We start from the raw sequence: 14292 nt of genomic DNA on the forward strand, positions 1-14292 counted from the left end.
GTGGACAAAATTACAACTTGTGAAAAAAAAAAATTTCACTTTCTCTCACAGATATTTTAGATTTGGTATTTATTTGTGGCCCCATCAATAATTTACTTTCTGAAAGTGCTTATGCTGTATACAGTTTAATGATGTTATGACTAGAAGCAGATTATTTATTATTGTTTATGTAATTGGGATTAATTCACTTATAAATATTCTATTTCAAATGGTCTACCTTAAAGTGTTTTTATTATAAGTAAAATGAACATTACTGTGGAACATTAAATAAAATTCATTGAGTCTATTCAAGTCAAACTCTTTATTTTAAAAAATTATTTTAAGACATTATGTTATGGGTTTCACTTTGAAAGACTTTCTCCAGTATAATTACTGAATGTTCATGTGTAAATTTTAGTTGGGGTAACTCTACAAAATCTCTTTAAAGATATAATGTAAGTACAAGATAATGTTTATTTTAGTGCTTTATCTATGAAAACTTAAGTCCATATTATCACTTTCTATAGTACTGATAATGCAATTCACTCTCCCAGATTTTCACCTTGTAAATTTTTCCTCTATGCCCCCAAAAGTTATTATTAACATAATGTGTAACATATAGTATATGATAAATCCTATACAATTTGTAATAAAATATAACATTTTATTAATATGAAGAATAAGCCCCACTTATTAAGTACTTATGGCCAAAAGAAAAGCAATTCTTAACTACTAAAACATCTAGCATAACTGTAAGTTTAAGGTTATAAGGGGACTAGAGGAATGTTAAATGAATTCAGGAATTAACCAAACCTTGAAAGTGAGAAGATCTGTAAGACAAATGTCTTAATTGGTGTTCCCCAGAAGCAGATCCTTAAACAATGAGTATTGTACATGGACCATGGATGGGGAGTGGTAAAGTGGGAGGAGAAGGAAGACAGCCATAAAGTCTACATATGAACCAACTACCACTAGGGAGAAACAATGCCTAATCCCATCGCACCAGGAAACACTAGGGAAAAGGGTACACAATATTCTTCAGAGATATTCCATCCAAGGAGCCAGGGAACTGAGGTGTTTCTGCACCACCAGCTGTCATTCCTTGGTTTATACCTCAATCATAGGCATGTTAATTCCAGTTTGTCATCCAGGATTAGACTACCTTTTGTAAAGCTTTGAAGGAAACCCCAGGCAAAGAAATAGACACTGGCTACTTTTTTAAAGTGAAGTCTAAATACATGGGCACTGACCGCCAGTGTTTACTGCAGCAGACTAGATGTCTTTAACAAACACGTGACAAGTGTCCCTCAACAGGTATGTGATGGGGGATGGGAGGAGAGATAAATGGTTATAGAAAAAAAAGATATTTCATCTTAATTGATTAGAAAGACCTGAACATATTCATTTCCCTGATTGTGATGGTTTTATGGATGTGGATGTATGCCAAATCTCATGAAATTATATAATTTGAATGTGTACAGTTTCTTATACTGTTGGTTGTACTTTAATAAAACAGTTTTAAACAACAGTGGGATTAAAAATAATTTTAAAAGTCATGTCAATGACGATAAGACAATTATCTGGATCTTGATTAAAACAAAGCAATGTTATGAAGAATGCATTTGTACAACAATTAAAACTTTTAATTGAGACTACAGACTGGCATTATTAGATAACATCAAGGAATTTTAATTTTTCGACTATGATGTTGGTTTTACAAATATGTTACCACATATGATGTCTGGGATTTGTTTTTTACTTACTTATTTTTATATGCATTTTATAAGGCCAAGTCCCTCTCTGCTGCCCAGGCTGGAATGCAATGGCATGATCATGGCTCACTGCAGCTTCAACCTCCTGGGCTTAAGTGATCCTTCCACCTTAGCCTCCCAAGTAGCTGGGACTACAGGCACACAACATCATGCTCAGCTAATTAATTAATTAATTCATTTATTTGTAGAGACAGGGTCTCGCTATGTTGCCCAGGTTGGTCTCGAACTCCTGGACTCTAGTAATCCCCTCCACTTTGACCTCCCAAAGTGCTGGGATTACAGGTGTGAGCCATCCTGCCTGGTTGGATTTGTGTTTAAATGAACTTGTGAAAAGAAAGAAAGCAAGAATAGGCCATGATGGTTGATTTTACCATTTTCTGTAGTTTTGTGTACATCTGAAAATATCTATAATAAAAAAAGTCAAAAATGAGAACCAAAACTAAAAGTAAGAAAAAAACACCATTTGCCATTTTTGCGACTGAGTAAAATATATATTTAATTACTATTACTTTCAACACAACACAACTTTTGTTTTGGTTTTAATTGGTGTCTGTGTTTTAAAACTCTATCATGTACCATGATTTATAAAATGCTGACTTTATTGCTAATGTATTGCAAATCATTGAAGTGATTGAAGACATAATCTTGAACACCAAATTTTTTTATTTTTAATTTTTCAAATGGCCTCCATAGTTAATAAATTTTAACTAATTAAATATACCTTTTGTGAGATGAGATAAAACTAATGAGTCATGTAAAGTTATGTTTAGCTATTGGTGTACCATGCATATTTGCTGAGTGTGTAACTACATTAATTTCTTTGGATACATTTAGTTTGGCCTTCTGTCTTCAATGTACTTCCTTTAATTACTTGCTGAGTATAAAGTCAGCCTTATTAGTTTCTTCACAATACATTTTCATGAGTATGTACTTTGTTTCAAAGAAGAATTTGATTAGTTATTTATTTGCTTTTAAAGCTTTGTCACCAGGGCTGGGGTGCAGTGGTGCAATCATAGCTCACTATAAACTCGAACTCTTGGATTTAAGGGATCCTTGCCTCAGCCTCTGGAGTAGCTGGACAGAGGGGCACTCCACCAAGCCTGGCTAACTTTTAAATCTTTCGTAGAGATTGGGGGTTCTCATTATGTTGCCAAGGCTTGTCTCAAACTTATGGCCTCAAGCCAATCTCCCTATTTGTTCACATAAAAATAACGATATATAATTCTTGAAATATAATAATTTAATAATCATATTCCCTGAGTCCAGTTTCTGGTTTAATATAACCTATAATAAAGTAGAACTTCTAAAATGCAAATAGAATAGAACATATTCTAAGTACTTTCTAAAGTTGAAAACAAAAAAAAATAGGATGAGGAAAAAGAGAATTTGGAAAACTCAATTTCATATGCAGTGAGTTCAATGTAGGGTGTTGAAAATCCAATCAGACACTGGCATTTCTGTAAGAAATGTACTTTTAACAGAACCTAATAAGTAGAGAGGAAGACAGTCTGCTAAAAGAATAATTTCATTTTTTTACTCAAGATAACTGCTACATCATAATGATAAAAGATTTCTTGTATGTGTAAGACAAAGTTGAGCTATAATGAGGTTATTCATTTTTTTTCTTTCTAGTCCAGCAAATAAATGAACTATAAGTAATGGGGCCCAATTTGGAGTTCTTTTTTCATGCTGAAAATAAGGACTTGCAAAACTCTGATATATTTTTGAGTGCTGCTGCATGCTCTTCAGTCATTAGAAATGAATTTATAAAGGTTGAGAGGAAAGGGAGACTGCAGTTCTATTTATATCCTATAATATAGTAGCAGTGTCATGAAACCCCGAGGCTAAACTTTCTAAGGAAAATAAAGAATGTCTACAATGCATTAACTAGAAAAGAAACTAATTTTTAAAAGCCCTAATTGACATTAAACCAAATAAAGCAACTTTTTAAAAGAAAGACTGTTGAAATGAGATTTCTTTAATGCAATAGAAAGCACAGTAAAAACACAAAGAAAATTTGAATGAGTTACCAGCTAGTTATTCTAAGGGATGAAAAACATTAAATTGTGCCATTTATATCCTTTGTGGTCATTCTGGGGTCTTTAGGCATTCATTTTCAATGCCTGGAATTTATTTCTATTATCTTTAGTTCAGATGATATTTATGCTCTCTAATTCAGTTGGCTAACATGGTCTTATAAGTAAATACATGCTTGAAAGAAAAGTTGAAAGTGGGAATAGTTTAACAATATATTATGGAAGAGCATTTTAGAGATATTAAAATAAAATGTTAACTATTCAAATTCTTGTTAGAATTTGTGGGCATTTGTATAAAAATTTACTCGAGATAAACAAATGTTGGGAAATACTGTAGGGAGGCTTTCTAAATGACACCACACTGATTAGTTTCCTTTCTTTTTCTTTTTTTTTTTTTTTTTTTTTTTTTTTTTTTTGAGATGAAGTCTCGCTCTGTCTGCAACATCTTCCTCCCAGGTTCAAGCAATGATCCTGCCTCCCTCCCGAGTAGCTGGGATTACAGACACCAACCACTACGCCCGACTAATTTTTGTATTTTTAGTAGAGACGGGGTTTCTACTTTACTCCAGTTCCCAGAAAGTTCCTCATTTCCATCTGTTACTTTGTCAGCCTGGACTTCACTGTCCATGTCACTATCAGCATTTTGGTCATAACCATTTAACAAGTCTCTAAGAAGTTCCAAACTTTCCCTCATCTTCCTGTCTTCTTTTGAGCCTTCCAAACTCTTCCAACCTCTGCCCATTACCCAGTTCCAAAGTTGCTTCCACATTTTAATGTATCTCTATAGCAAAACTCACTCCTGGTACCAACTTTCTGCATTAGGCAATTCTTGTGGTGTGTCACTATAAAGAAATACCTGAGATTGGGTAATTTACAAAGAGAAGAAATTTAATTGGCTCACGGTTTTCTACTAAACCCCATCTCTACTAAGGTGGCTCATGTCTCTACTGAGGTGGCTCATGCCTGTAATCCCAGCACTTTGGGAGGCCAAGGCGGGTGGATCATGAAGTCAGGAGATCGAGACCAGCTTGGCCAACATGGTGAAACCCTATCTCTACTAAAAATTCAAAAATTAGCCAGACGTGGTGGCAGGCGCCTGTAGTCCCAGCTATCCAGGAGGCTGAGGCAGGAGAATCACTTGAACCCGGGAGGCAGAGCTTGCAGTCAGCCGAGATCACGCCACTGCACTCCAGCCTGGGCAACAAAGAGAGACTCCATCTCAAAAAAAAAAAAGAAAAAATGTTTATGAAATGAAGTCCATATTTCTGAAAAACATTATAATGTGCAGACAGGAAAAGTTAACACTATATGTGATATTTCAAAAATGAAATATTAAAGTGGTATTATTATTTTTTTACTTTCAACCTGAATATTTTTCTAAGAATTCAAGAAACTAAAACTAAGCTCAACTTCATATCTCTGCTTTGGTTTATTTATTGCATGCTAGTCAATAGAAATTGGAAAAAAATCATGTTAAACAAAATATTCTTTATTGTAAACCATCAATGATAGAAAATGACCCTTACTTTTCTCTCTCTGCATATATATATATATATATCCTTATTTTAAGATCATAGTTGCTTTTGTTTCTATATTGAGTAAGCTTATATTATTTTAAAGTTTACCCATATGTGTTTTTTTGCATTGCCAGAATGAATTATGTATTTTTTTCTGATCAGTTTAGTCAACTTTTTCAACCAAAAAACCATCTGCATAATTCAAATTTTTTTAATAAAAATTTATTGAGTACTTACTCTGTTTTAGGTATTATATCTTGTGCTAATAATAAAAAGATTAATATAGATTTATAACAATTACAATGCAATATAGGATAGGAAAATATGCATTAACAGAAATATAAAAATAAAAATGACATTATGCTGCACACCCAAAGATTAATTCTATCAAAATGTGATATTGGAGGGAGGAGAGGAAAATGAATGCATATTTTCATAGAGGAAAGAACATTTTCACAGTATGGAAGAGGGAGGTACAATGCAAGACAAGTGTGAGACAGGCCTGGCTTTTCTGTAGAATTCAGTGATTTCTAGCCTACGCTGTAAAGGGAGTGGTAAAGTTTAATTGATAAAAACTCAGCCTCTCTCAAAAAAGTCAGCATATAAAATTCTGGTTTTCACACTTAGTAATGATGTGACACTGTGTTCTGTTTTTTTTTTATTTTTAAAATGGAGATAAAAATGACTCCTACCTAGTCAGGTTGCTGTTAAGACTTTATTGGGCCTGGCAAATAGTATATATCCAGGTTAACTCTTCTAGCTTTTATAACTAATTCTCACATTTTCCATACATAGCTACTTCACGTCTGGAGCCCTTTTTCTGTCGCTTGAGAAGACATGCTCCCATCTCTGCTGCATTAATCATTTGCTTGTTTTTGGCCTATGGCTTCCTCCATTCTCTTTCTGTGCAATCAAGGCAGAGTATTTCACTTCCCATCTTTCAGAGAATCTCTAAACCAATTGACTTACTGATAATGAAGACCTTTTTTTCTGAATCGCTATGTTATTTTTTCATACCTATTGTATTAGGCCATTCTCACATTGCTATGAAGAATGCCTGAGATTGGGTAATTTATAAAAAAAGTTTAATTGACTTACAGTTCTGCAGACTGTACAGGAAGCATGGCATCAACATGTGCTCCACTTCCATAGAGGACTTAGGAAGCTTTTACTCATGGCAAAAAGCAAAGCAGGAGCAGCACATCACACGGTGAGAGCAGGAGAAAGGGAGAAAGGAGGAAGATGCCACATACATTTAAATAGCCAGATCTCCCAAGAACTCTCTCACTATCATAATGACAGCACCAAGCCATGAGGGGTCTTCACCTATGACCCAAACACCTCCTACCAGGCCCCTCTTTCAACATCAGGAATTACAATGAGATTTAGCGGTGACAATATCCAAATTATATCACTTCACCACAGCCCTTCACGTTTCATGTTTTTCTTGCACTGCAAAATACAATCATCCCCTAATTGTCCCCTAAAAGTCTTAACTTGTTTCAACATCATTCAAAATTCCAAAGTCCAGATTCTCATCTGAGACAAGGCAAGTCCCTTCCGCCTAGTAGTCTATAAAATCAAAACCAAGTTATTTATTTACAAGACACAATGAGGATATAGGAATTGGGTAAATATCATTCTAAAAGGGAGAAATTATCCAAAAGGAAAAAGAAGCAACAGGCTCCAAGTAAGTCCAAAACATAGCAGGGTTGCCATTAAATCTTAAAGCTCCAAAATAATTTCCTTTGACTAAATGTCTCACATCCAGGTCAGACTGCTGTGAGAAGTGGACTCCGAAGGCCTAATACAGCTCGGCCCTTGTGGCTTTGCAGGGTACAGCCCCCATGGCTGTTCTAACAGGTTGGATTTGAGTGCTTGCAGCTTTTCCAGGTTCAGGGTTCAAGCTGCCATTCTGAAATATAAAGGATGGTTGTCACCTTCCCATAAATCCACTAGGCAGTGCTCCAGTGGGGACTTTGTCTGGGGCCTCTAACCCCATATTTGCCCTCCATACTGCTCTAGTAGAGGTTCTCTGTGAGGGCTATGCCCCTGCAGCAGGCTTCTGCCTGGGCACCCAGGCTTTCTCATCCATTCTTTGAAATATAGACAGAGGCTGACAAGCCTGTTTTAGTCTCGCACTATGTATGCAACAGGGTTAACACCACATGGAAGCCACCAAAGCTTATGGCTCGCATCCTTGAGAGTTGCAACTTGAGATATATTTGGGACCTTTGAGCATAAGCTGAAACCAGAGTGTCCAGAATGTTAGGAATACCCTCCTGGAATGGCACAATATGGTGATACCCTGTGCCTGATCCATGAAAATATTAATCCCCCTATGCCTGTGGGCCTGTGATGAGAGAGGCTGCCTTGAAGGTCTCTGAAATGCCTTTAAGGCCCTTTTCATATTGTCTTGGCTATTGTCACTTAGCTCCTTTTTAGTCATGCTAATATCTCTAGCAAGTGATTGCTTCACAGCCCTCTGAATTTCTCTCCTGATAATACCTTTAATTTCTCTGCCACATAGCCAGGCTGCAAATTGCTCAAACTTTTATGCTCTGCTGCCTCTTTAAATATAACTTCCAACTTTAAGTTATTTCTTTGCTCCTACATCTGAGTGTAGGCCACATCTTGAGCACTTTGCTGCTAAGAAATTTCTTCTGCCAGATATTCTAGGTCATCACTCTCAATTTCAAATTTCCACAGATCCCTAAGGCATGAACAAAATGCAGCTGAGTCTTTTTGCTGAGGCATAACATGCAAGACCTTTACTCCAGTTCCCAGCAAGTTCCTCATTTCCATCTGTTACTTTGTCAGCCTGGACTTCCCTCTCCATGTCACTATCAGCATTTTGGTCATAACCACTAAACAAGTCTCTAAGAAGTTCCAAACTTTCCCTCATCTTCATGTTTTCTTCTGAGCCTTCCAAACTCTTCCAACCTCTGCCCATTACCCAGTTCCAAAGTTGCTTCCACATTTTAATGTATCTCTATAGCAAAACTCACTCCTGGTACCAACTGTCTGTATTAGGCAATTCTTGTGGTGTGTCAGTATAAAGAAATACCTGAGATTGGGTAATTTACAAAGAGAAGAAATTTAATTGGCTCACGATTTTGCAGACTGTACAGGAAGCATGATGCTGACATCTGCTCGGCTTCTAGGGAGGTCTCAGGAAGCTTTCACTCATGGTGGAAGGTAAAGTGGGAACAGGCACATCACATGACAAGACCAAGAGCAAGAGAGAGATGGGGGAAATGCCACACACCTTTAAATACCTAGATCTTTCAAGAACTTACTCACTGCCATGAGGACAGGGCCAAGCCATGAAAGATCTTCCTTCATGACCCAACACCTCCCACCAGGCCTCACCTCCATCACTGGGGATCACAATTCAACATGACACTTACAGGGGTTAACATCCAAACTATGACACCTATTTACTAAAATTTAAATGATATTTTAGAAGGAAGTGAGACATGTACATTTGTTCAGTTCATCAACCTAACCAAATAACCTGAATATGCCATTTTTCTTTTTCTTTTTTGAGAAATTATTTTTAAAACATAGTCACAGCAAGCTGGAACAGCAACAACACAGCAATAAAAAGACAGAGAGAAATCCCAGTTGGGAAGTTTATTTTGTGTTCTAAAATTGTGTTTTTTGTTTGTTTTGTTTCGCTGAGTTTTAGTGTTTGCTTTACTGTAATGTATTTACTTCTTCAAAATGTTGGTTATATTCGCTCTTGACAATCTTTCAAGATAAGCCAAGTTGCAAACTTCATAGTACAAGATCTTTTCATCTTATCATCAAACAATAAAAGTTTCATGGGATCTGTTTGTAGGCCTTTTTAAGACTGAGTAAAGAACCTTGACACGTACTGTTAGACAGCATTGTTGGTGTCTTAACTAATAGAAAACCTTAAGAAGAAAAAAATATAAAAAATTCCTACAAGTATGAGTTGAGGGTTACAAATTATTTTTAACCTAAGAAAAACTGAATAAATTATTTCTAACTTAGGAGAAACTTAAGTACAGTATGCAAAATTCTTTACAAAGAATTCCCCACTCACCAAACAAAGAGTTAGCCTCTGTCAATGGCCTGTCATCTGGAAGCTTTCTATGTGATTTGATCTGATTCTTTCAGTGATGCTAAAAATCAGAGTCTTGTAATGACTTTATTTTATTTTAATATTTACATTCTTATTTCTGATATAGTAAAGTGTCCTCTGCTTAATTTTTAAAATAAACATTTTTAATTCATTTCTTAAAATATATATTATCATATATATTTTTATCATTTTTTTCTTGACATATTTTTGTCTTTATATCTAAATGAAAATGTGCTTAAGGCTTTCAAAATTACTCATGGAATCTTTCTCTGTTAGCATAACACAAAGCCGTAATCTGATAGCTCGATGATCATATTTTGCTGTATCGCAATCAAGTAAACTATCATTATTTCATGGGAATGATTTTGGTTTAATATTGAAATGAAGTCATTCTAAAACTTTAGAGCATTGACACAAAACGGATGGCATATTCAACTTGAACGATTTTAGGGAAGTTTAACAAAGAAACTAGTTGCAAGGTGCGGACAGAGTTAATAGACAGCACTCAGGAATGGTCCATTACTCTGGTGTTAGTATGAGTAGGGAGCCCTCATCACCTACTTTTATCAAATTTGGTGTGTCTGAATTTTTCAATGTACACAGATATCTGTATCTGTGTATAAAAAATAAAGGGTTGGGAGGCCGAGGTCGGTGGATCACGAGGTCAGGAGATCGAGACCATCCTGGCTAACACGGTGAAACCTCATCTCTACTAAAAATACAAAAAATTAGCTGGGTGTGGTGGTGGGTGCCTGTAGTCCTAGCTACTAGGGAGGTTGAGGCAGGAGAATGGTGTGAACCTGGGAGGCGGAGCTTGCAGTGAGCCGAGATTGCACCATTGCACTCCAGCCTGGGTGACACGGCAAGACTCCGTCTCAAAATAAATAAATAAATAAATAAATAAATAAATAAATAAATAAAAATAAAGGGTAAAGAAATGTGAAATAAAAATACATAAGAAGAAAGAACTAAATAAGTAAAATTAATGAGTAAGTAAATAGTAAATAAAGAGAAAATGCTTTAAAGCTGTAAAAAAAAAGTTTATTATAGTAAGTGGATCTATTTCCAAATGACTGCATTAAAAAGTAACCCATTTGTATGAATAAAAACACTACATACTTTTGTTATATAATGCGATCGATGACATAATATTTTGAGTACTTATTAAACATTAGGAAATTTTATTGCTGATTTTTACAAACGAAGTCTACATTTCTCCAAATAAATAAGGGGATACTTCTCAATTTATCTTTCTTTCATTCATCCCAAGCAAGCACAGTTCAAAATATTGCTAGTTTCATAAGAACATCTGGTTGGTGATTTGACTAAGCAGTCACCTAGAAACTCGAGTCTGGAAGCTTTCCAATGAATGAAGCTTGTTTCTGATTCTCATCAGTGCTTAGTGTAATGAGTTTATGTTCTTCTCCTAGATTATTTCTATTGATTGCTCTATATATTTCTCTGAGCTAAAGAAACATCATATCTTATTTGTTTATATGTCCCTGCCTATTTCTTGTTTAATTTTATTATTTTTTTTCTGTGTGGTCCGAATCTGTCTAGGGTGAGACTGCTTTGCAGGTAGTGGGAAGGGAACCCTGGCTGGGCCAGGATAGCAAGCAACTCATGTCAGTTATTGGGTTCTGGGAGAATGAAAATGTAATGGAATTACCCAGCTCTCCTTCCACACCCTCTACCACTACTTCAGTAACAGACAGTAAGAAAGACTAGAAAAATTCTTTTATTACATATTTATTGGGAACATAATGATTTTACCGAATATGTTCAGATAGCTCAGGTGAAGCCCAATAAACGTCAACTCTGAGAAGCCTGAATTTGAAATCACGGATATGAATTTTGAACTAAGAGTAGTTAAGGAAGCACAAGACATAGCAAAACAAAGGACAAATAACAAAATAAATTTAAGAACCACTCATCTGCCATAATTAAATTTATCAGTATGTGAATATAATCTCCTTAGGCTTGTTGGGTGAACTTATAAATCCTAAAGAAAGATGCAATCTCAGTTAGTATTCCTACCCATAAGTGAAAACCTAGTATAGCAATTTTGTGAGGAATTTCTAGTATTTAAATTATACTTGGAATTATATGTTTGCATTTAGAACTAAGCCACTTGCTTGTGAAGACAAGAATTTGATCATAAGTTATCTGTAAGGTTTATGTAAGTGTCCATACTTTATGAATGAGAAGACCAAATCAAAATGATGTTGCAGTCTGGGTTTATTTAGTTATGGTTTTATCACTTGACTTTTTTACTTCCATGCAGTTCATTGATGACTTAGTTTTCTCCTCAGATGACTAAAGATAACTTAAAGTATCCCTAATAATCATTTGTGTCAGTTGTCAGTTTATTATTTCTCGGCTCTGAATTCACATTTCAACATATGCTCTAAAACAGAATATTTTAAATAATTTTTCCTTTGATAAGAGCAGTGGAGGGTGCTTGAGGAATAGTGCAGTAGAAAGAGACTTCCTGTGTCAGCCGGGTGTCAGCAGGACTGGGGTGAGGATAGCTAGTAGAGCCTGCCCCAGTCACCTGCCCAGCCTTTGTCCCTCTGTGACATTGCAGCCTCTGTCTGGTGATTATCTTTCCACAGCATTCTCAAGAAACCGGAGCCCGCCCAGACTGTCCGCTCTAAAGATCTCCGGCCCCACCAATTGCCGAGAATCCCTTGGATACACTTGCTTAGAGTTGTTGATCCCCTACACCCTGGAGGTGGCCTTTCACTTGCCAAGGAACTCAGATCAGCTCTGGTCTGGCCATAATTGAGAACTTTTCTGGTATCCAGTGAACTGACCCACATTTTCTCCAGTAAAGTCTGAACACCTTCCAAGTTTGTCCTTGAGTACTCTCCATCAGCCCTAAGATACCATACAGAGTTTCCTTACATCTTATCATTCCTTCTTTTTTTCTTAAAAACAGACAAACAAACAAAAGTTTATTGGTGATGTTAAAGAAAAAGGCTGCAGGCGGGTGGCTGGAGCCAGGGTTACGTGGGCTGCCCCTCTCGGTCTTGCTGGTGCATCTCTGAGATCAGCCATTGCAGCTCGGCCGCGTGGCGCATGTGCATCATGATGGCGCTCTCGTATTCCCTCACCGACAGCACTGAGCCCTTTGACAGTGTGGGCGGCTGGGGCCCACGGTGCTCTGGGGCTGTCCATCCAACCAGGAAATCTTCAGAGGGTTATCCACCAGGCCAACTTCATTCTGGACAGCCAGCTCCGCAGCCTTGGCAGTGGCAAACTCCACCACAGCAGTGCCTACCTTCTTACTGGAAAGCACCAGGTTGAGAACCTCACCACACTTTTGCAAAAGCCATAGGAGGACGTCTTTGGAGTAGCCACCTTTTGACTCCCCCTGAGCCTTCTTGCACTTCCATTTTAGCTTTAGTTTGGGGGTTCCTTGGCCTTTAGTATTTTGTCTTTCCTCTCAACCTCTGGTCACGCTCCTGGTGTATCTGCTCCCGGATCAGCCTCTGCTGTTCCTCCAGCTGCCGGGAACCCTCTTCACTCAGGCGTTTGATCTCTCGCTCTAGTGTTCTGGTGCTCAGGCTCTCCTCCAGCTCCTCCTCCTCTTCCTCCTCCTCCTCCCCCCTCCCCTTCCTCCTCCTCCTCCCTCTCTCCCTCCCCCTCCGCCTGGTGCTGCCGCTCCCGCTTCCGGGCCTCCAGATCAAGCTTCACTTTCTTCCTTTTCTCATCTAGTTTCTGAGTCCTCTCTGCTGCCTGCTTCTTGGCTTTCCTGACCTTGTCATACGCAGCCCCGGCTGCAGCATCGGTCAGCACCTCCAAGGCCTGAGAATGCTGGTGGAAGAGTTCAGCTGCCAGTGGAAGAGTTCAGCTGCCAGTGGAAGAGTTCAGGGTAGCAGGAGGAGGCCTTCTGCCTATATGCCTTCTCCACCTCTTTGTCTGCCACCTTCTCCTCAATTTCTAGCAGCGCGTCCAGGTCCATCTGTAAGATCTTGCTCCTTGGTCACTGCCATGGTTCTGACCTGACGGATTCGTACTCCATTTTTCTTTCTTTTCTTTTTTTTTTTTTTTAACCATACTTAATAGTGCTTTGTATCAAACATCCCTACTAATCTACTGTGTGATGTTTATCTCCCAAATGAACCCAGACTGCCACATTATTTTGATTTGGTCTTCTCATTCATAAAGTATGGAGATTTACATATTTCTCAAAGATAATTTATGAACAAATTCCTGTGTTCATAAGCAAGGCAAGTCATGAAAATGCATTGCAATATTTTAAAACAGCATTATTTACTTTTAGTTATGGATGATTTTAATAGCATACAGAATGAATGTGCATTTTCAGGAAAGAAGCATTCTAATTAAAATATTGCAGATGGGTTCCTGAAATAGGAGATAATGTTTAACTTAATGGGATTTTTTTGAATATCTGTTCCACATCACGTGTTTGTGGATTTAAAATTTCTATTAATTTCCTGACGATTTTGACATTATCCTGTATTTAAAATTGGTGGGTGGGTGCAATTATACCTGACAGAAAAAAAATTAGGGAAAAAATATGTTTAAGAAAATCATTAAAAATATGTACATTTTATTGATAGTGTAAAATAGAAACCTTATTTAACATTTTAATATTTTTCTCTCATCTTTACAAATACATTCAACAAGTTGAAAATAAGTTTCTAAGAATTGGTCTGTAATGGCCAGGCACGGTGGCTGAAGCCTGTAATCCCAGCACTTTGGGAGGTGGAGGCAGGCAGATCACCTGAGATCAGGAGTTCGAGACCAGCGTTATCAACATGGTGAAACCCCATCTCCACTAAAAATACAAAAATTAGCCAGATGTGGTGGCAGGCACCTGTAATCCCAGCTACTCAGGATGCTGAGGC

The 14292-nt window shown here is 37.2% G+C and overlaps 1 pseudogene; it reads right to left on the reverse strand.

Annotated features, from left to right (window-relative positions):
* Positions 1 to 12423: 12423 nt before the first annotated feature.
* LOC101139375 (dnaJ homolog subfamily C member 17-like) lies at positions 12424 to 13413 on the reverse strand (annotated as a pseudogene).
* Positions 13414 to 14292: the final 879 nt, after the last annotated feature.

This window comes from Gorilla gorilla, chromosome 11 (assembly GCF_029281585.2).
Source record: "Gorilla gorilla gorilla isolate KB3781 chromosome 11, NHGRI_mGorGor1-v2.1_pri, whole genome shotgun sequence".
In the NCBI taxonomy this organism is placed as follows: domain Eukaryota; kingdom Metazoa; phylum Chordata; class Mammalia; order Primates; family Hominidae; genus Gorilla; species Gorilla gorilla.